General features: G+C 40.3%; 1 pseudogene; it reads left to right on the forward strand.

Annotated features, from left to right (window-relative positions):
• Nucleotides 1-23659, forward strand: part of LOC143407819 (sentrin-specific protease 5-like) — a 70949-nt pseudogene that overhangs the window by 36664 nt on the left and 10626 nt on the right.

The raw sequence follows: 23659 nt of genomic DNA on the forward strand, positions 1-23659 counted from the left end.
GTACCTCACCTTTGTGAGCCAGCAGGATATATTGACTGTACAAGCAATCCCTGTATGAGTGATATTTATGCCATCAGTATCATTGATTATTAGCATGGCAAAGTGTGGTGTAACACAAGCTTGTGCATAGTGGATATGGGTATAATTCGGCACAAAGGCAAATCCATGGTCAGGGTCTGGACTCAATATAGACCCATTCATTGAGCCAGCTGCTGCCCATTTTTTGGGTCTAGCAGCTAGCAATATTGACATGATATCCATCATGCCATACTGATTTCCTTCATACCAGTTGGTAATGGCTTGTCCTGTGTAGCAGTTACTGCAGTAGCCCATGTGGTTTGGGGGCACATTAGTTACATTCCAGGGGACTGCACCCACCCAGGTGAATAGATGTTGTTCTTCCCCAGAGGAATTCCTCTTATCAAGGGGATAGGTATGGCAGTGAAACATTGATTCCATGGGATGCTATCATTATCTGAGTGGGGTTTTCCAAAAAGTGTTGTTGGGCATGTTGTCAGGAAGAGTTTCTTGCATTTGCCATGGGAGAGTCTATGGCTATAGTTAGCATTAATTATAGCTCTAAGGTTAGTGAGATATAGCCCAGCATGACTTATTATAGTTATCTACAATAGTTTCATTGGCAAGAGCAAAACAGAGGGGACTGCCTGGATTATAGGTCTCATTGTCTACTACAGAGAAACAAATGGGCAGAGTAGGTATGGGAATGCTGGCATTCCAGGGTAGGCTTACCTCCTGGATGGAAAACTCAAGATCAATAAGGTTGGAATTATTAGAGAAGAGATTTGATAAAGCCTCTTCTCAATTAGCCACTGCTAAAGGTGGTGGCCTAGTGACCAAAGCACGATTTAACTCATGGAAGGCTTCACTGTTAGCAGTAAGCATTGGATACGCTAGGGCCATTGTCATAGGCCCAGAAATGGGGTTTCCACCCAGCAAATGGGACAATCTAGTGGCTTAGTCAACAAGACCTTTAATATCACCCCAGGTTACTTTATGTGAGGTCCATTTGCATTGTTGAGTCCTTTGTTTTCGAGGTTTCTCCTCCAGAGTTAGTTCCTTCATCTTATTGGTTGATGGTTCTGGGGGTTCAGGGCTTGACTTTCTGGCAGGCACCCAAATAGGCTGAGGCTCCTGTTAACATATGTAAACCCTCCACCCATGGTTAGGAGGGGCCCCATACTTGTTATTGGATCCTTCCATGAGACCATAGGTAGATGGGAGGGTCCCAAGAGGGAGGCTCAATGCTTATGGGCTGCTATTTTCATAGAAAAAATTGAAATTGAAAGAAAATTTAAAGCAAATAAGGTTTTGTTCAAGGCATCATGAGGGGACTTGGTATAATTTCCTCCCTCTGTATTGCAGCATGGTCTTTAATTCCTTGTGTGTTCTTTCTATTATGCCTTGAGCCTGAGGATTATAGGGGATCCCAGTTAAGTGCTGTATATACTAATCACTGCAAACTGCTTGAAATGTCTTGCTAGTATAGGCTGGCCCATTGTCAGTTTTAATAGACAAGGTAACATCCATAATTCCAAAATATTTAAGTAGATGGGAGATGAACTTTTTGTGGTTTCTCCTGTGGAGGCTGTGGCCACTACACAGCCTGAATAGACATCAATAATTACATGAATATATGTTAAATTTCCAAAAGAAGCAAAATGAGTGACATTTATTTGCCATAAAACATTAGATCTTAACTCTTGGGGATTCACTCCAGCAGATTTTAAAGGGCCAATGGGGAGAAAATGTGCACATTTTTTTTCAGTCTCTGACTAACTGTTTGCAAGCCTCTTTAATCCTGCTTTTATGCAGCTGCCATTGCTGAGGGCCACAGAGAGGCTTGAACTGCTTGTGTCTCTATATTTTTGGCCAAAATCCAGTCATCCAGTGTGTCATTTTGTACTGGCACCACTGCTGCTCTGTGTTCCTTATTTAGTCCGTCCCAGATAAATTCCTTGGCTAAGGCTGCCCTAGCTCCTTCATGAGACTCCTTCCCTTCTACCACCTTGTTTACTCTGTCAATAAACTGTGGCAGTCCTCAGTGGCTTTCTGCCTTAAGCTCTGTATAGAAACTGTACTTTCCCCAGCTGGTAACTTCCTCCAGGCTCTCAGAGCAGAGAGCCACACATGGTTGAAATAATTTGGTGGACCTGTGGCTTGTACTGCAGGGGAACTATAGATTCCCTCTCCCTGCAAGCATTCAGCTGGGAGGTTAACATTTGTGGTGTGGTTATGATCCTGCTGTTCACATCATCATAGAAGAATGCCTTCCACTTAAAAAGTGTTGCAGGCTCAAAAAATGTTGCTCTGGCTAGGTCTTTCCAGTCTTGAGGGCAATTAAGTTCAAGACTGAGTGATTCAAGCATTTTCTATACAAACAGCCCCTGAGGCCCATCCTCTTTTACTGCCTTCTTTAAACTCCTTCAGGGTATGCAATGCATGTAGATGCCAAGTGGCAGGGCACTGTGGAGTGGGGGCTGTGTTGACTGGGAAGGCTTGTATTCCCTTACCCCACTTCTTATCTCTTAAAAGGATCTCTGGCCTCCTGGAATGGGTTTCTGGGAGACCATGGCTTAGGCCTCTCCAGTGGTCTGGTCATTTCCAAACTGTCATAGTCCTTTGCTGGCTTTGGCATTCCCTCCTAAGGAGGCAGTTGTCATTGACTCAGTGAAGGATATAATCTTTGCCTGTCAGTAGAAGGCACACTTGCACCATTTGTGGTCACCTCTTCCTGAACATGAAGGTTAGAGGTACCGTTTCCTGTCTGTCTCCCTCCTGAAGCTGTTGTTGTTGTTTGCTTTAAAGAAGTTCCCGTCTCCACTTTCCTGTGCCTGCTGTGATTGCTTGCTTTGAGGTAGATTGTCGCCCTCGCCTTTTCCCCCATCTTTCACAGCCTCATCTTCCCTCAGGGCCATCATTATATGGCAAGGGTCTATAGCAGGACCTCCTAAACTTTGTTGAATGGCTGTCACAATAGGAAAAAAATGTAGTGGTAAAGTATACCCCTGTCTCACTTCAGCTTGTTGCGAATTTGCCATTATCTTGTCCCGTATCCTAGAGATAAGCAGCATTTATCCATGGGCTGGTATCAATTACAATGTCCCAGAACCTCTGGGCTTCTCTCTTATTCAGGGTTAAACCTCTAGTATCTAAGAGAGTGTGCAGCACTTGCAACTGAGAGTCTTTGGTGCAACTTGATAGGTTCCCCATTTCCCCTTCCTCACTGCTCTGTGAGGGGCCACACTTTGTCTTATAGGCTTACCTCAGGTCCCTGTTCAGGCGCCAGCTGTATAGGCTCTCTCTTGTTCAGCGAGGAGGTCCATGGAACAGGGTAGAGGAGAGTGTGGCTGTGCAGTTACTAATCAAGACCTCCGGAGACCAAGCAGGAAGCAGGTCTGATTTTATTGCGCAGTTACCATATATATACTCAGGCAGTAGCTAAGCAGATTACAGGAAGCCATCAATGCAATTTCTGCTGTCTTGGAGTGGGCCATGGAGCAAGTGCAGGGACTGCAACACACAGCCTCACGCCCAGGGCTGTGCCTAAGGGGTAAGCGGTTTGCAACTCACACACCTAGCATGGGGGAGTGGTTTGCCACTGAGTTGCCCTTAACAGATGCCATGTATGCAGTACTCCATGCATTTGTCCCCATAGAATCACTCCTGGTAAACCATCTGCCCCAAACCATGGGATGGGCAGGCAATTCAGGGGACTGAAGTAAAAGAGATTTTTAGCAATGTATTTCTCTCCAGCAAGGTGACACATACACTGACAATAGGTGGAGTTGAAGCATCCCAGTTTCACAGCCCTTTTGAAGAGTCTGTTTGTCCCAGTTTCCAGAAACTGCTTTGATTCCTGCTCCTTCCTAGTTCTGTTTATATTCCTGCATTTATCTTCCGTCTTTCCTATAATTTTTCCCCTTAGGTTTGCCAGAGCCTGTCTCTGTTGCTTGTAACTGGTGTCAGTGCCTGGGGAATGAGAAACCCAGTCTCCTAAATCAGAGAGAGTTTTCCCAGTGCTACCATTGTTTACACATGCATCATTGGGCAAGTTATCTAATCCCTCTGAATGTATTTTCTCACCTATGAAATAGGAATATTCAAGTTGTTCAAACAATGAGCTGATGCATGTAACTTGTTTAGCAGAGTGCCTGGACCTAATCACACAATTTGCTTACCCTTATCAACTCCTTAATAAATAGTACCTGTTCTGATGGGCAAACTAAAGAGAAGTATGTTTTCCCCATTTCAACCTTGGGCCAGAAAGTGTTACTACATTAATATAGATAAATATCAGAAAAATAACACAAGATTGGAATTTTATAAACTCATAGCCAAGAATAAACTGAAAACATACCCAAGCAGAAGAATATAGAGCATTTATTGGGCCAGAGATTTTACAGATTTCAGAGCATTAAGAATTCACAAAATCACACATTCAAAACCTTGATTCAAAAGCGAGAAGCAACTTGTGAAATTCATGAGGATCTTCTCTCGGCCTGGTAGCCAGGGAGAGAGAGACCTGGCATTGGGAACTTTCCATGGCTCTCCCACGGCAATAGATTGCCCAATGCACACAACCTTTTCCTTTGCTCTGCTAGAAGCTTCCTCATAGTAGCTCCAGAGATGAGCATAACCCGCTAGGAACTGAACAGCCCACTTTACCCTTTTTTTTTTTTTTGAAGAAGGTTCTATGGAAGGCCTTTGATATCTCCCAATATAAATAAAGCAGGTGTGGGTACCATTTTGCCAGAAGCTTGATCCTTCTGATCAGCTTGCCCATCCCACCCCTGTTTTTGAAACTACTGTTTCTGTTGGGGGGGGGTTCGCCATTTTATTTCTCTTAGCTTTTATTTCTCAGCCAAACCATTCCAAAGAGAGAAATCCCATTTACACTACCTGCATGGGATGTGGGCAGGAATTTAAAATAATCTGATTCCTAATTTGCAGATCTTTCATTCAACAAATATTGAGTACCTGTAGGTGACTGGTATTGTGCTAGATTCTTGGGATAAGGGGGTAAAAGATAGCCAGCTTTAAGATCCAGAGCACATCCAGAAGTACAAGGATGCCCAGATGTTGTCACCATGCCTAAATAGCATGAATACCAGCTGGGTAATCAGGAACAGATCTCTGTCTTGGATCAGACTAATGCCTATATTGTCTCAGTTATGCTACTCACAGAAGCAAACAAAATCCCCACCTTTTCAGAGGTTTAGCAGAAAGCTTATTTCACATTTTGGTATGGATATTCTTGATTAAAAGTGGAGTTTACCCCCCTGATGAATCAGTAACACAGGAGTTTTTCATCCTGTGGCATCATCATCCTCAAAGACCTCAGGACTCTCGTATCCAGGCAGGAAATGGGAGAGGGAAGGTTGGAGGGAGCACAATTACTTCTTAACCTAAGATAGTGAAGGTGGCTGAGATGCTGTGCACCAGGGGTTTGTTGCTGAGAGTGACCACTGTCCTCAGCTGGATGTGAAGGGTCAGAAAATTCATGACCTTCCCAGAAAAAAATTGCACAGTACAAAGTGGTATGGGGACTATTGGTGAAAAAACAGCTCAGCCTCTGAAGAAGTGGTATCCTCTCTGGATTTCAGTATTAAGGCCTCAGTATTTGGCCTCAGGATGATACATTCTATCATTCTAAAAGTCTCTGAAAAGTAGGAGTCATAGGTCTTTTTTTCGGCTTACCAAATTTGAGGTTATACTTATCCATCAACTTTGTCACAGAAACATAAACACAAACATAGTTGAAATAGAGTTAGTATTGAACAGTCTTATACTTTGGTAATTCTTTTAGCCTTTTTCTAGAAAACTCTACAGACCTCAGTTTATCACTACATATGCCATACCTCAGTATTTTTTTAATATATTTATATGGTTTTCTGTGTTGGAGAATGTATAAAATTTGTTGTAGCTGATGAACTTTTCTTCTGATTTCATCTTGAGTGATAAAAGATTCTGGTAGGTTGGCTATCATTAAGACTATAAGCTTTAATTTCTAACTTTTCTTTCCTTCCTTCTCTTCCATCTCTTTTCTTCTTCCACTTTTTCACTTTCTTGAATAGCTGAAGAGAGACCCAAATCTACTGACCTGGAGAAGATCAGCTTCTCCAATATAAATCATATTATGGGGAATGTTATGTTTGAGGGTCTTTTGAGTGTGTGAATTGGACTAGATTCTGTACAATGTTAAAGAGAAATCAAATCTTGATTCCAAAATCTTACTTCCTATATTTTTCTTTTTTGAACTGAAACTAAATGTTTGAACTTGTACCAGTATTTTCTGTTTTTCTTGGATTTGACCTCTGTATCTAGCCATTACTTTTCAATCAGTTTGTATCGACATGACATTTGTCCTATGTGTTAATCCAAATCAAAACTTGAACACAAAATGGTAATGTCAGTCATCTCTTAGGGCAGCTGGCTCACTCAATCGTTGATACCACGGTCAGAGTGCTGAAGACATGACCTCTGAGATTCTATTGCACTGCCTCAATCTCTGTTTCCATTGCGATCTCCATCCTTATTTCTGTTAAAGGTTTTTTGGGTAATATTATGACAAGCAATAATATACTATTGGAACTTTTCCATCTCAATGGTCATGAGTCCTAGGTGTGTCTCTTTAGGCGCTAGGGAATAAGCAGTAACACCTCAGTTCTCTCCACACCAGAGGAGACAGGTATGCAAAACCAACATTTGAAGAAGTTATGTAACCTGTACAAGATCACACTGCTTAGAAGTTATAGAACCAGGATTTAAGCGTCTATGTCATTAACCTCTACTCTGTATTAATATTTTTGTTGAGACGGAAGTGCCAAGCAGATGACTGTTGGTCCAGAGGCGCCAGGAGCTCTGCGCCAGGAGGGTGGAAACTGGTTCCGAAGCAAGAGCCCCAGGGCCACGCCCCGCTCCAACGCCGCTTTCCCAGCCCGCTGCACCGAGCTCTGACCCGGCTGCTGGCAGAGAGGCGTGGGAAGGGGTGATGTGATGCTAGGCAGCCTGCAGCCCCGCAGCGTCTCAGAGAAGCTCTGCAGCCCTGGCCGCGGCAAGCAGGCTGGTCACCTCCTCTCTGGCGGTGATTCCCCTTGGTCTGGAGAAGACCAGGTGCTCCAGCATCTGAGCTGTGGGCGGGGCAGGTGCCGGGAGCAGGGGAGGCAGGTAAGCGGGAGCACGGATGGCCCTCGGCCGAAAGACGGATCGATCCCTGACCCGCTTGTCCCCGCGCTGCTGAGCGCCCCCCCAACGCCTCAGCCCGAGGCCTGGAGCGTTAAACTGCCCCCAACCCCCGCCCCGCCTCGAGCTGCGGGCAGCAGTTTCTTCCCCGCACTGTGTCTTCTAGGGACCGGGAAGGAGCTGGTCTGGAGGGACCTCTGCTTCCCCTTCTTTCTCTCCAGCCCAAGCTAGTGTCCCCCGCCGCTCTTCCTGAAGCTAGGGAAGGCTCTGAGAGGAAAACTGCTGTTAGAAACCCCAGCCCCTGTCAGCTTGCAAGCCAAGGGTCTTTAAGTTGTTCGGACAGTTCTGCCTCGTCCCTGTCTTGGTTTCTTGGCCCATGCTCCTGGGACCCTTTTCTAGAGGAAGGCTATGGCACTTGGACATTAAGGTGGAGGGAACCCGTTTTTTCTATGCCATCTGTGCAAGGCGGTCTCAACCTTCGTTCCACTGTGTGGCCACTCCGAGGAGAAATGCTGTAGAGGTTGTGGGAGTTTTGTACTTGGAATCGGGAGAGCTGAGCTGAAATCCTACTCTGCCTTTGGTAGTGATTTTAATTCGCGTGTTAAAAACTGGGGTTTCTTAAACTATGTAAAGTAGAAGACTTAAACGAAATGTTTTGGGAATCCAGTTACACTCCTTTTAAGAGTACACAGGGCACATATTGGTGCAAATGGTAAGTTCCTAATTGCGTTTTTTGTTTGTTTTGTTTTTGTCTTAACTTTTGTCCAGAATAACTAAGTTTGCTCTGGAGAAGGGTGCTGGGATCTTACAGTCAAAAACTAACTGCAGTCTGTGCCCATGGGCAGCCTCAGGAACAAACCAGACCCTCACCTAGTCACCCAGATGTTTTGTGCTACTGATCAAATGTTGGTATCTGAAGAGGATGACTTAAATCAGTTTTGCTCTTTACTCAAGATGGCTTTTTCCAGTAGGCTGTTACTAGGAGAAAAGCTGGGGAGGCCTTTGTTTACACCTTGTCCCCCTTTAGAAGCAATCCTCTGCAACTATTTTTGAAGACCCCTCACTCTGCCTCTACAACATTCATTTCATGTTCATTGAAAATGTAGAGAGAGTCCGTTCAGGAACTGGAATCCTTTAGTGACTGGCTTTTACAATTCTAAATTTGAGGCATTACCTTTCTCTCTGGTGGAGAAAGAATATTCACCACTGTAGTGTAGTGGACACAAGTTACAAAAGTATTAGGGAAGAAGAGAAAGCGATGTAGTCAGTGCATCAAGTAGGACTTGAGTCTCACCTACTCTTACAGCTACTTGGGAGGCTAATGTGGGAGGATTGCTTGAGCCCAGGAGTTGAAGGCCAGCCTGGGCAGCATAGACCCTGTCACAAAAAAATAAAAATAGAAAATTCCAGATGTCTGTGCCCTACTTCAGTATGTCTGAAGTGCTATCTGGGTATTAGATTTATTTCACTAGCAGGGATGGAACTCAGGGCCTCATGAAAGTCTAGGCAAGCACTCTGCTGCAGAGCTACATCCCCAACTCTGTATTTCTAAAAAAGGTTCTCAAAGTCTGGGGTTGCATCTCAGTGATAGTACACTTGCCTGGCATGCAGGAGGCCCTAGGTTCCAACCCTAGCAACACACACACACACACACAGCTTCTCAGGTGATGCTCATGACTTAAAAACAGATACAGATGAGATTTCAAGTGCAGCAAGATGTCAAATAGTTTGCTGCCTTAATAGTTTTCTCTTTTTCTTTCTTTAACAATAACCATACTTGAATAAAAAATTCTACTTCAGGTTTTTTTTTTTTTTTTTTTGAGAAAGAGTCTCACTATGTTGCCCACCCTACCTCAGATGAGGTCCTCCTGCCTCGGCCTCCCAGGTCTCTAGGATACATGCACACACATTACAGTGCTTAGCTCTGTTTTGGGTTTTATAGTGCCTTGAGCCCAGAGGGGGAAAAGTAGTAACTCTGCGGAATTCTGTTTTGTAGTTTCCTAACCAGTTAGACTCCTTAACCCTTTTATTAATGAAAGAAGTAAAAATTATATTGAATTTCTTTTTTACCAAATGTTGCTTGCTTATGTTTGTTGGTTGGCAGAATTACATAAAATTATATTATTTTATGAATTTTTTTGGTATACCTTTATATTGAGCCTTCAAAAACCATGGAAAAATTCTGATATAAGGGTATTTTGCACCAAGCATGATGATGCATCCCTGTGATCCCAGGAATTCTGGAGGCTGAGGCAGAGGCAGAGAGGCAGGAGGATTATAAGTTAGACATTGTCGCTAAATAAATAAATAAATAAATAGAGCTAGGGATGTGTCTCAGTAGTTAAGTACCTTTGAGTTCAACTCCTCCTGCCACAACAAGAAAAATAAAGTAAAATAATTTTAAAAATAAAAAATAAAAAGACCTGGAGATGTAGCTCAGTGGTAAAGCTACTGAGGTTCAATCCCAGTACCACTACTAATACTACTACTTAAAGGTAATATGAAAGAGACTTGAAGTCTAGAGGCTTTATTTTGATAGAGTATCTCTAGGTCGCTGATAGCTTCACTAAGTTGCTGAGGCTGGCTTTGAACCTGTGATTAGCTTCCTGCCTCAGCCTCCTCAGCTGCTGGAATTACAGGTGCCAGCCACCATGACCAGTTTATTTTCTATTTTGAGATGGGTTCTCATTAAATTGCTGAGGCTGGCCTCAAACAGGCAATCTTCTTACCTCAGTCTCCTGAGTCACTGGGATTAGAGGCATGCACCATCATGATCTACTTTATAAACTGAACTATCTTGAACTAGTGGTTTACTGGGTGTTTGCTGGATGCAGCACTTTTTCCTCTCCAGTTTTGTTTATCATTTCTTTTCCCCTCTAATTTAGAATATCCTGTGGTACCCTTGTGAATTCACTGCAAAACCCTAGGTTGCAGTTGGGGAACTGTGGCCTTAAACTTTTAATACTTTGGTGTGTATTCTTTTAGACATTTACCTCTATTCAAACATATACATAATCATTTCCCCTTTTAACAAAAATGGACTCATACATATTACTTTGCAACTTGACTTTTTTCCTCCTACTACTGGGAATTGAACCCAGGAGTGCTCTATCTACTGAAGTACATATTTGTGAGGATAGGGGAAAGGGATTTGGGGGTCCAAGTGTTATTTGGGAGGGAGGGGTACTGAACCCAGGGTCACTCTGCAGCTCTTTTTAGTTTTTATTTCAAAACAGGGTCTTGCTAAATCACTGAGGGTCTCATTAAGTTGCTGAGGCTAGCCTTGAACTTGTGATCCTCCTGCCTTAGCTTCCTAAGCAGCTGGAATTGCAGGAGTGTGCCACCACACCTGGCTGTCCTTTGTATTTTTTGAGACAGGGTCTTGCTTAATTTTTTTTTTGACAACGTCATGTTAAAAATGGTGGATTTGGTTGGACATGTACATATAATTCTGTGCCAGACTGAAAGTTCTATTAAAACAGTATAGAGTTTTTTTAAAAAAAAACCTCAGAATGACAAAGAACAGGAGTAAGGAAAACAAAATTCTAGAAGCTGGAAAGCAGAAAAAAAAATAGTGGAGAGAACCAGAAAGCTTTATTTTATTATTATTATTTTTTGGTACCAGGGATTGAATCCAGAGGTGCTTAACAACTGAACCACATCCCCAGCCCTATTTTATTTTTTATTTTGAGACAAGGTCTTGCCAATTTGCTGAGGATCTCAGCCTCCTGACCTGTTGGGATTTACTGGTATGCTCCACTGCACCCTGTCAGAAAACCTTTTAAGTTTTAGGACTAGCCATGTCATGTACTAATAAAAACTGATTTTATTTTATTTTTGAGATAGGGTCCACTATGCTCCCCAGGCTGGTCTCAAGCTCCTGGGCCCAAGTGATCCTCCCCCCATCTCCCAAGTGCTGAACGACAGGCATGTGCCACCACACCACATTTGAGTACTCCTACCCTGGTGCTGCTAGGGGTTGAACCCAGGGCCTTCTGTGTGTAGGCAAGTGCTTTTTACCCCTAGTACTATTTAAATGAAGGTGGAAGTGAGACAACATACATAAGAAGTTATGTGAAGATCTTTTTAAGAAAAATATTTCCAGACCTAACCTTTTTTCCTCTCCCAATACACATTAATAGGGTTAACAGACATTAATTATCTGGAGTGGAGAAGGGTTATTATTTGGAGTGGCAGATACTATGCATAGTTGTGAGGTAGTGCTTTATAAAGAAACAACGTGCACATTTATAAGCTAAAGGTGGAAAACCCAAAGCCTTTTTAATTCCTAGAATCTTGCCCCTTTTTTAAATTTAAGTTTTTTTTGAGGGGGGGTAGTGGTGATTGAACTCAGGGGTGCTTTACTCTGAGCTTCTTCTTCTTCTCCTCCTTCTCCTTCTCCTTCTCCTTCCTCTTCCTCTTCCTCTTCTTCTTCTTCTTTTCTTCTTCTTCTCCTTCTCCTTCTTCTTCTGAGACAGAAGCTCACTAAATTGCTTTAGTACCTTGTTAAGTTGTCCAGGCTGGCTTTAGACTTAGGATACTCCTGCCTCAGCCTCCTGAGTCACTGGCAGTATAAGTATGCAACATCACATCTGGCTCTTTCTGTACTTTCTTAATCTTTTTCTGAAACTCATTTGGATTTTTTGTTTTGGTACTGGGTATTGAACCCAGGGATGCTCAACCACTAAGCTACATGCCCAGCCCTTTGTGTACATTTTATTTAAAGGGGCTCACTGAGTTGCTTAGTGCCTGGCTACGTTGCTGAGACTGGCTCTGAACTCACAATCCTCCTGTCTCAGTCTACTGAGCCACTGGGATTACAGGTCTGCATCACTGTGCCCAGCCTTATTCGGATATTTGACCTACTGACCTAATCCATTCATTTTCTTCCATGTTAATTTCAGTTTATTGTCTTTTGGTACTTTCTGGAAGATTTCCTCAATTTTAACTGTTTGCTTTTTAAAAAACTTGGGATTTTGAAATAACTTCAGACTTTCAATAACAGTTGCAATGAAGGTCATTTTGGCACATGTCTATAATTCCAACAACTCAGGATGCTGAGGTAGGAGAATCTCAAGTTCAAGGCCAGCCTTGGTAATTTAGGGAGACCTTATCTCAACATAAGAAATAAAAATGGCTAGGGGTTGGGGGTGTAGCTCAGTGGTAGAGTACTTGCCTAGCATGCACAAGGTCCTGAGTTCAATCCCAGTTTTACCGTAACAGGAGGTACGTTATGGGAACATAGCATGGTGATAGAGCATCCCTGGGTTCAATACTTGTACCTCAAGTATATGTGCGTGAGTGTTTAAAATTTGCAAAACATGACAAAATTTTCACATACACCTCACCTAAGTTTTCTGTAGTATAATGTAACCAGCACATGATCAAAACTATGAAATTGTCTTTTTTCATGATCGTACAATATCATTTCTTTTTTTGTTTTAATTAGCTACATATGACAGTACAATGATCTTGACATATCATGAAATTGTCTTTAGAATAATACTGTTAATTGGTCTACAAGTTTTATTTAAATTTTGTCTGGTCCTATTAATTTCCATTTCTAGATTAGAACTCAGTCTGGGATTACACATTTCATTGCCATGTAACCTTAGTCTTAGTCTTTTAATCTCTATAGTTTCTAATGTCTTTGACCTTGATTGACACCTTTAAAGAGTTTTGGCCAGTCAGTGTCTTGTTGTTTCTCATGAGTAAATTCAGGTTACACATGTTTGACCAGAATACCACAAGAGTGATATAGTGCTATAAATGTCTTTTTTCTTATTGTAATTTAACTCTCTAATTTTAGTATTTATTGATTATTCTTGCCTGAGTCTCTTACTTATTAGAGGGGTTGTAGATTTCCATCATTCCTTCTGTACTTTTTTGAAATTCTGCATAAGGAAGAGCTACCCCTTTTCCCTATTTATTTATTGAGTCAAGTTTTTTTGTATCACTATAAACTCAATTTAATTTATTATTGGATTATAACCCATCAGTGTCATTATGCATTTGGTTGCTCAAAAGTTTTCTTGGCCATTGTGAGTCTCTTCAAGTTGATTTCTGTGTCTTTTTGACACGTCATTCTTAATTTTTTAATGTTTGTACCTTTCTAGCACCCTAATGATATTCCAGGATATCTTGTGTTTTCTCTGCCCCGTTTCTTTCTCTCAAGTATTCTAATACACACACACACACACACACACACACACACACACACACGTACACTTTTATATTTGTATGTATACTAAATACTATGTATTCATTCTGATACCTCCAATTTCAGTGTAGCACCATAGGTTCATTCTCACTTTGTTTCTTTCAAAGTCATTATTATTTCAGTAGTTTTTCTTTCTCCAGCAGTGAAAACCCTAGTCTAATTATGCACAACATATTTACTTACTCACTCAATTTTAGAATAGGGATGGTTTTAGGACTGTTAATGTAGCACAGTGATAGAGTGGATGCCTAGAATGCATGAGACCCTGGGTTTGATCCCAAGAACTTTCTCACACCACTGCCTTAGAAAACAAACAAACAAACAAATAAATAAATACAAATAAATATACATGTATATAAATATATATCTCTGTGGAAAAGCAAGTTTGCCAACTAGAACTAGTGTACAACGATTGTTCACAGTCGTTTTGTCTTTAGTTCTAGAGCATACAGCCAAAATATTATTTTCCAAAGTTTCTTTAGCTAATTATTTTCTTCAGTAAGGTTATGCTATTCATTTGAAATACAGTTAGGTTTGTTTAAGTATTCGAAGCATTAACATGGTTCTAAAAAGGCAAAACTTTACAAAAAAAACATGTATTCAGATAAGTACTTTTCCTCTCCTTTTATACTCTTTCCCAATTCCTCCATTCTTTTCTCCTGGTTCCCACCTTTCATACATTGGTATATTATTCTTACTCATTTGAACTTAATTTTATTCACTTAACAATATGTTCTGGAAGTCATCCCATGTTTGTTCATATAGTGAAAATCTCCCTGACACCCGTACTAGGGATTGAGCCCCTGGACGTTTTACCACTCAGCTACATTCCCAACCCTTTTAATTTTATTTTAGCAGAGGACCTCATTGAATTGCCCAGGCTGGCCTTGAACTGGCCATCCTCCTACATCAGCCTCCCAAATTGCTGGGATTATAGCTTGTGCCATCACAACTGGCTGAATACTTATTTTTTTTTTTTTTACAGCTTCATTCATTGTGTGAATAAGCCATAGTTTATTCAAGCACGCTCCTGTGTATGTACATTTAGGTTGTTTCCAATATTTTGCTATTAGAAACATTCTTGAAGTGAATAGTCTTGTACATATGTATTTTTCTTATTGCAGGTATGTCTTTAGAGTAAACTCCTTAAAATGGGGATGCTGCATGTAAAGGTAAATACTTTTGTACTTTTATTAAATATTAACAAATAATTTTTCTCCAAAAGGATTGTATCCATTTGTAAACCCACCAGCAAAATATGAAAATGCCTTTTCTTGGGCAGGGGTTGTGACTCACTGGTTGAGCGCTTGCCTAGCACATGTGAGGCACTGGGTTCGAGCCTCAGTACCACATAAAAATAAATTTTAAAAAAGGTATTGTGTACATCTACAACTGAAAAAAGAAAGAAGGAAACAAAGAAAGAAAATGTCTTTTCTCCCCACCCACGGAATAGCAGAATATGTCTGTCTGTTTCTCAGTCTTTTTTTTTTTTTTTTTAATTCTGGGATTGAACCTGGGACTTCACACATGCTAGACAAGCATTCTACCACTGAGTTACATGGCCTGACCTTTGCCAATTTTCTTATGAGTGAGGTTGTTTTTTGCCTTTTTTATTTTTGTTACCAGGGAATTGAACCCAGTTGTACTTGACCACTGAACTCATTCCCTGCCTTTTTTATTTTTTATTTTGAGACAAGGTCTCACCAAGTTGCTTAGGGCCTCACTATGTTGCTGAGGCTGGCTTTGAACTTGCAGTCCTTCTGTATCCAAATCACTGGAATTACAGGTGTTTGCCACCATGCCCAACCTTATGACTGAAGCTGAACACCTTTTCTTATGTTTAAGGACAATTTAGAAGATTTATTTGTGAATTGTCTTCTTAGGTCTTTCTTTCATCTTCCAGTAGGCCAACATCTTTCCTTTATTCCTCAATAAGATCTTTTTATGTATTAGGAATACTATAGCTCTAAATCCATGATGGATGTTGCAATAATGGCTTATTCATCAGTTTTCTTTTGATTCTGTTAAGCTTTCTTTCTTTCCTTGTTTTGTGATACTGGGGATTGAACCCATGAATCACAGAGATATACCTCCAATTCTCTCTCTCTCTCTCTCTCTCTCTCTCTCTCTCTCTCTCTCTCTCTTTGAGACAAGGTCTTGCTAGTTCCTTAGGATCTCACTAAATTTCTGAGGCTGGCCTGAAATTTGTAATCCTCCTGCCTTAGCCTTCTGAGTCACTGGAATTATAGGTGTGTTCCACTGCACTTGTCTGTTAGGCTTTATATGCCATTTTTTATTGTTCTTTTTAAAAACAATAACATCTTTATTTGTACATATAATTAAGATTTTATTTTACATCTCTTTTTTCACAGCACTGGGGATTGAACCCAGGCCTCATACATGACCCAAGTATCCTTTTATTTTATTGTGGTAAAATATACATAATTTACCATTTTAACCATTTTTATGTGGACAGCTTAGTGGCATTAAGTACATTCATGTTATTTTGCAGCCTCACCACCATCCGTCTCCAGAGCCTTTTCATCTTCCCAAATCAAAATTCTGTTCATATTAAACATTAGCTCCCCTTCCTGTCCATTGTGGTTAGTTTTAAAATTTTTATTATACATAGTTTTTGTTTTATCTATTTGTTTTAGTCTGCTTTTTATCCCTAGGAATCTGGTGATTTTTGGTTGTTAAGGTCATTTTTAAGACTAACCACTTAGGCTAGGCTTGGTGGCAAATGCTTTTAATCCCAGCATTCAGGAGGCTGAGGCAGGAGAATCACAAATTCAAAGTCAGCCTCAGCAATTTAGTGGCCCTAAGCAACTTAGCGAGACCCTATCTCAAAATAAAATATAAAAAATGGGCTAGAGGTGTGGCTCAGTTGTTTAGTGCCCATGGATTCAATTCCTGTTACCAAAAAACAAAAAATAAAACAAAACAAAAAAAAGAATGGCCACACTAACAAGCTACTTGGAAATTCTGAATACATGGTGGGACATCTCCTTTGGGGTGTACTGCCAGCAATATAGGGTCATTTTGTGGGAAATATCTCTTTATGGATGTTCTTGTGAACTAACCAAATTGTCCAGAAAATAGACTTTCAATCTTCTGTTTGGATGGATAAGACAAGACTGCCTGGATTCTGGGAAACAGAGGGAACAAATGTTGGAAATCTCATATTCACTGTATAATTCCATCTTCAAACTGTGCCTGGAATCCCTGTCTGCAGATCTTCTGTTTTACTCTTTCTGAATAATAAACTTAAGTCTTGGGTAAGGTAGGAGCAGTAGAATGAGGAGGGACCTGGAGTCTCTTTCTTAACCTTTAGGGTACACAGTACAGTAATTGTTCAGGCCTTTTTGTTGAGGTATTATGTTATATATTCCCCCCCCCCCATGTACTGGTTTCCTTCTGAGGGGTATATACTTGGCTGCCAGTGTTCTGGAAGCCAAATGGGAAAGGGGGTGGAGTTCACTGTGTAAACTTATTTAGTAGCTTAACTCTCCGCTAAACATGGTTTACCTGACTATCCTTGTTATCCTCCCAGAAAATGAAACTTTGGTTATTTGTGAGGGTAGGGGAAAGAGATCTGGGGGTCCGAGTGCTGTTGCTTTTTGGGTGGGGGTGGGGGTACTGAACCAGGGTCACTCTATCACTAAGTTACATCTCCAACAACCCCCTTGCCTTTTTTTTTTTTTTTTTTTTTACATTTTGAGGCAGGGTCTTGTTAAACTGCTGAGGTTGACCTCAAATTCATGATCCTCCTGCCTTAGACCCAGATTCCCACCTACTTTGTAGATTTTCAACTAGTTATTCCTTTTTCAGCTCCACCCATACTCCTGATTTTCATATTTGTTGCTTCTAATTTTAAGCTTGCCTCTTGGTTTCCCCTACCATTGGCTTAGATTTCATCTCTTTTGGCCTGCTGATTCTGCTGTTAACTCATTCATCTGCTTAGTCCTTTCAAAGTTTTATTGTTGTTATCACCTCTTTCATTGTCTTTGCCCTTGAGGGGCTTTGCCTTTTAAAAAATCCAATTTCCATGCTGGGGATGTAGCTCTGTGGTAGAACACTTTCCCAGCATGCATGAGGTCCTAGATAAGGCTCTGGGTTTGATCCTGAGCTCTGGGTGAGGAAAAAAAATTAGCAATTTGTCATCTCAGTGGGATTTTCAACAAGAAGTGAAGTACATATGTCCATCCTTCTATTTTTGTTCTGACAGAAAACTGATGCACAGTAAAGAAATACTTCCCTACCCCCCCACACCCCAAGGCTGGGAAAACTATTAATAAGTTGTCAGCAAGCTGAAATTAGAATATTGGTTCCTATTCATAGTCTTGTATTTCTTTCACTGACCTGTAGTGGCTGGTGCCTAAAACCTTCAGTAATATTAGATATTACTAACTTGAAGGTAAATCGTGTTTGCTTTTAATTGCCATTCATTCCCATCTCCCATCTCTTATCATCGTGTTTCTGAAGTTTATGTGTGTATGTTTGTGTTGATTCTTGTTCCTTATATTCACTTGAGAACCAGAATAACTGGGTGAGAGCACCTGATGGAATCCTTTTCCTGCACAGTCACTCAGAGAGTCTTTGACTGGCAAGGAGCAACCTGTTCTCTCTCTTGAGATACTGATATCATGCATTGAGGGAGTATCTACCTGTGGATGACTCTGCAGAGCAAAGTACCTGCCCTTTAAAAATATTGGTATAGAAAACAAGTCGTTTTGCTATGGGCAAATTCTAAATAAGTAGATATGGGACCTGAGCATGTAGCTCACTGGTGAAGCACATACCTGGCCTTTTAAAAAATCCAATTTCCATGCTGGAAATAGGGTCCCCCACTCCTTTTAAAAAATCCAATTTCCATGTGAGACCTTGGGTTAATCCCCAATATGACAGAAAAACAAATAAGAAAGAAATGGAATTAGTCTTAAGTGGTATTTGGTTCCCTTTCCCTTCTGTGTTCTTCATTTTATAAATGAGAAAACAAAATGTAGATGACTTTTTTTAATGTTACTTAGTTAATGAGAAACAGAGCCAACACTTAGAAAGTCTCTTCTGATGCCCTGGCCTGTGCACTTCTTCAGAAATAGAATCCATCCTGAGAAATGATTTTTGAAACTTAATTCTACCCAAGGCATGTGTATGGCAAGTGGGGTCTTGTTAGACTGCTCATGTCTTCTCTCTTTCCTACTTCCCATTGTGATTAAAACCTTGATCAGGGTAGAATTTCATTATTTAATTGTTCTAAATTGAAGTATATATGCTCTTTTTTCATTTTTTGCCTTCATTTCTGTGAATGCCTTCATGACCTTACTTTTAGATTGATATGCAATATTTCTTTATATTTTCTTCTTTGTAGCTATATCCACATCTCATTATGCATCAGAAAAATGAAAATACAGGAAAATTCTGTGGATAAAAGGAATCCACTTAGCCTTTTATGAGAAATGGAATACTGGGTTTGGAGGCTTTAAGAAATTCTACTTTCATCAACATTTATGCATTCTGAATGCTAAGTTGGGAAGGCCATTTACTTGGAATAGACAATTGAGTCACTTCCAGTGTACAAAGAAGGCTCCTGAAATCCAGAAATTATGGATTCAGGATGAATCCTTTTGTGAAGACCAAATCTAGTGTGGCTACTCAAAATCCTAGTTTTCTAAAGTGGAAAGAAAGGACACTAAGTACTTCATTTCTTTCTCAAGGAGTCTCCTGAAATTCCAAGCAGAGAACTTGCTATCATCGGCAAAGGAGTTGGACCATTAATATTGTGAAGAGTCTCTTGAAGGCAGTTGCTGGCTTGCCAGCAAGTAGTGCATTAGGTCAGACCAAAGGTCATAGACCTAGGACAGTGCCACAGGCTTCTGAGTTTCCCATGAAGTTCACTGGGGAAAGCCAAGGTCCTAGTGAGAGTGGCAAGATTGTAGTCACCTTGAGCAATCATAAGAGAAAATGCTTTTGTTATGGCTGCTCCCAAGGACTAGAACACCACAGGAGTGGGGGACCCTATTCCAAAAAAGTTCCAGCTTAACCAACATTGAAGAATATAAATGTTTCCTCTGATGATGTATGAGAAATTATCCATGATTAGATTTCAGTCTAGGATTCTCAGATCCCAGCACTTCAGAACGAAAAGCAAAGTTTGCAAACCAAGGAAAGCCCAGCAAAGCTAGTACAGAAGGTCACTGGGAACCACCAAGAGACCCTTAAGGATAATATGGAGGATGGCAGTTGTAGCCCATTTCCTTCCCCAGAACCTAAAGATCCTTCTTGTCAGCATCAGCCATACTTCCCAGATATGGACAGCAATGTTGTAGTGAAGGGAAAGAACTCTCATATGCCTGATGATCACCCTAAAGGAAGTCCTTTCCCAGACAAGGAGCTTAATTTAGATGAAGCATTCCCTGACCAACAGAATGGCAGTGCCACATACACTTGGGACCAATCACCTTGTTCCTCTCCAAAGTGGGAGTGTACGGAGCTGATTCATGACATGCCCTTGTCAGAACATCATTCTAGTAAAACGTTCACTTCAGAAACTGAAAAAGAAATTATGACTCTGGATCAGGAAAATCGGACAAGCACTGTCAGTGATGACAGAGTAAAGCTATCAGTGACTGGAGCAGATAAATCTGTGAGTAGTGTAGATGGGCCTGTGTCTGAAGAGAATGTTCACAATGAGAACTCCTACCAGATGGAGGAGGATAGATCTTTCAAGCAGAACATTCTTAGTTCTAAGTTGCTGGACCACCCTTACTGTAAAAGTCCACTGGAAGCTCCCCTGGTGTGCAGTGAACTCAAACTAGAAAATCATCTGGGAGGTGGGAAGAACAATCCCCAAGCATCTCCAGTGGACGATGGACAGCTTTCAGTCTGCCTTTCTGGTATGCACTCTTCCTTTATTCTCCCCAACCTCTGGCCCTCACTTGATGTCCATTAACTTCTCTTAGAAGAGTCCTATTTTTTCCCTCCCACACCTGGCTTTCCCTTTAACCTCTTGAGAACCTTTATATTGCTCTGTGATGTGGAACTCACAAATTATTTTATGAATTATTTATTGCATGATGGACACTTAACACTGATTTCCAATTATTTTGTCTATAAAAATGCAATGAAATTATTGATACTTACACATTTTTTCCTGTAAGTTAAATTCCTGGTATTAGAACTGCTGGTGAAAAAATATTCACACTTAAAATTTTAAGAGAATTGATAAATTACCTTCCAAGAGTTAAACCAGTCAGCTTTGCCAGTCTTATGGATTATATGAGAGTTTTAATTTGGCATTTTTAAATTTGGACATCTTTTTACATGTTGGACATTTTTTTTGTTTGTGCCTGGTTTTCCTATGTGTGTTTTCATAGTAGATTATTATTGTTTTCCTATTATATTATTATTCATGTTAGATTATTCCTATTTCATTTATTTAATATATAAGAAGGTCCTGTGTACCAGCCACTATACTGGTTCTTAAGAGTGTAGCGAAGACGGGATGCACTGATTTCACACCACTTCCCATCCGCCAATACTGGGTACTGAACCCAGGTGTACTCAACCCAGTCCTTTTCATTTTTATTTTGAAACATAGTCTTGCTAAGTTGCCAAGTCTGGCCTCAAACTTGCAATTTTCCTGCCTCAGCCTCCCAAGTAGTTGGGAGCACCACTACATCTGGAAGGATATACTGATTTCTGCCTTCATGAACCACAGAATCATTTTAGTTGTAAACATGTTAAATTAATTACTAATTGTAAATGTCATGAGGATTGTGCCTCCAAACGGTAAAAGTCTTCAGTACCCCAAATTATTTGTGGTTTTGCTTCACAGAAATTTTCATTTCTTACATAGTAAAGTATATTTTTCTTTTGCTTTAGAGCTTATAGTTTTTATATTGTGTCTTAAAAAAGCCTTCTCTTGTCAAAATTTACATTGGGCAGCAAATTGGCATAAACATTTTTAGAAGGCAGTTAGCAGTCTTTGATTTATTCCCCTGCTTGAAATTTATCCTAGATATAAAAGAGTACTAATGTTTATATAAGATTATTGCTTGTATTATATTAGTAATTCCCTAATATAAACTTATGTTAAAAACTGGAAACAAAACAATAAGTTTCTATTAAAGCATAAATTTTTGCACATTCAAAAAATGATGTAAATCATGCAACTGTTTAAGAATATATTTTAGGGCTAGAACTGTAGCTAGGTGGTAGAAGAAGTGCCTGGCATGTGTTAGACCCTGGGTTTAATCCCCAGCGTCATGAAATAAATAAGCTTGATTTAAAATTTTTTTAGTTGTTGATAGACCTTTAGTTTGTTTTTTTATATATAGTGCTGAGGATGAAACCCAGTGCTTCACACATGCCAATCAAGTATGCTACTGCTGAGCCCCAACCCCAGCCCTTGATTTGGATTTTGATATTGAGAGATGTCTATATAAAATTAAAACAGAATCTGAAAAATGATTCGATATAATTGTATGATAAACAAAAGGCACAAAAAGTAGAGGGCTAATAAAGCATTTATTTATTTAGGTACTGAGAATTGAATCCAGGTGTGTTTTACCACTGAGCTATATTCCCACCTTTTTTTATTTTTTATTTTGAAACAGTGTCTCGCCAAGTTACTGAGTTTGGCCTTGAACTGAAAAAATCCTCCTGCCTCAGCCTCCTGAATTACTGGGATCACAATCTTGTGCCACTATGTCTGGCAGCAAATCTTTAAAAGAATGGCCTAGAATTAAATGAGTTTTCTAAATAAACAAACAAAAAATGTTGGCATAACCATAATATTTAAACCTGAAAAAATAGCTTTTGCCCACAAATTTTGATCAGCTTTTATAAATACAACATTTCCAAATATGAATATGTCATGTAGTAAAACTCTAGCGTGACCTGAGGAAGTAGGAATTCTTACAGAACACCCATTTAGTGATGTACAGTGTAATTTATTGTTTTAGTTAGGCTAAAGGAGAAAAATCATGGCATCTTTCTAAGTCTTGAAAAGCCTTTAATAAGACTCAGCTTCCCTCTTGAGTTTAAATCTTTTTGAAAACTAGAAGTAGCCAGGCACTGTGGGGCACACCTGTAATCCCAGCAACTTGGGACGGTGAGACAGGAGGATTATAAGTCTGAGGCCAGACTCAGCAACTTAGCAAGACACTGTCTCAAAATAAAAAATTAAAATTGCTGGGGATGTAACTTAGTACCCAGGAAAATATTAACAACAACTAGGATTCAAAGGACATGTCCTTCAGTCACCTTCACATAGTAAAGAATGTTTGTCAGAAATCCGTAAGAGTTCCAGGTTTAAGAAGGAACCTGATCTTCCTCCCCACTTCATAGAAATTATGAAAAATATATTTAAAGCACATGTATCTTCATGCTCAAAAACGAGGAGAGTGCATGAGAAACTCAGAAGCTTCCACAAGACAAAAAATAAAGAAAGGTCCAGAGGGGCAGAAGGAAAATCAGTGTAGGATGGGGGAATACAGAAGAAGCTTATTTCCTAGAGTGGATGAAAGGGGAGACCCATATTAAAAGCCTGAATCGTTGGAAAATCTCAACCTGTGCCACATATTGGCAAAGAGGACAGTTGCTTTCAAATAAAAATTATAAGAACAAGAGACAGAACATTTGCCCCAACCCTGTAATACCTGCCAAACATCACCACTCCCACTGAAAGTAATTCAGGGCAGAGCAACAGCTACAGCCCATTATAGCCCCTTGCCCTCAGCAAGTACCTAAGGAGAGGTGAGCTCATAATCTTATCAATCTGGAAAAAGAGACAATGAACCTGTGTCACCAGGATTAATACAGCAATCAGAATAGGAATCAGTGCAGGGCAGCAGGCACAGTAGGTACTCCCTTAACTGACTTCTATAGCATTAGCCAGAATTGAGTTTCATGGGATGCTAAATGCTGGCTCTACCATAACTGTCACACTCCTTTCAGTTGATTTTACTCATGAGAAACTTATTGCAGTTTCATAATTTTAGCCAGCACTGCATAAATTGATGAAAAGAACATAAAAAGAAAATTACTCCCTTGAAAACCAAGTTGAGTGCTCCCCCCACCCCACTTCTAGTGGTCTTGGGATTGAACTGACCTGGTTCATGGTAGACAAGCACTTCACCACTGAGCTGCATTCCCCAGCCTTTTTTATTTTTTGGAGCCATGGTCTTTCCCAGGCTGGTCTCAAACTTGGAATGCTTCTGCCTCAACCTCTTG

Source organism: Callospermophilus lateralis, chromosome 10, assembly GCF_048772815.1.
Source record: "Callospermophilus lateralis isolate mCalLat2 chromosome 10, mCalLat2.hap1, whole genome shotgun sequence".
Classification (NCBI taxonomy): domain Eukaryota; kingdom Metazoa; phylum Chordata; class Mammalia; order Rodentia; family Sciuridae; genus Callospermophilus; species Callospermophilus lateralis.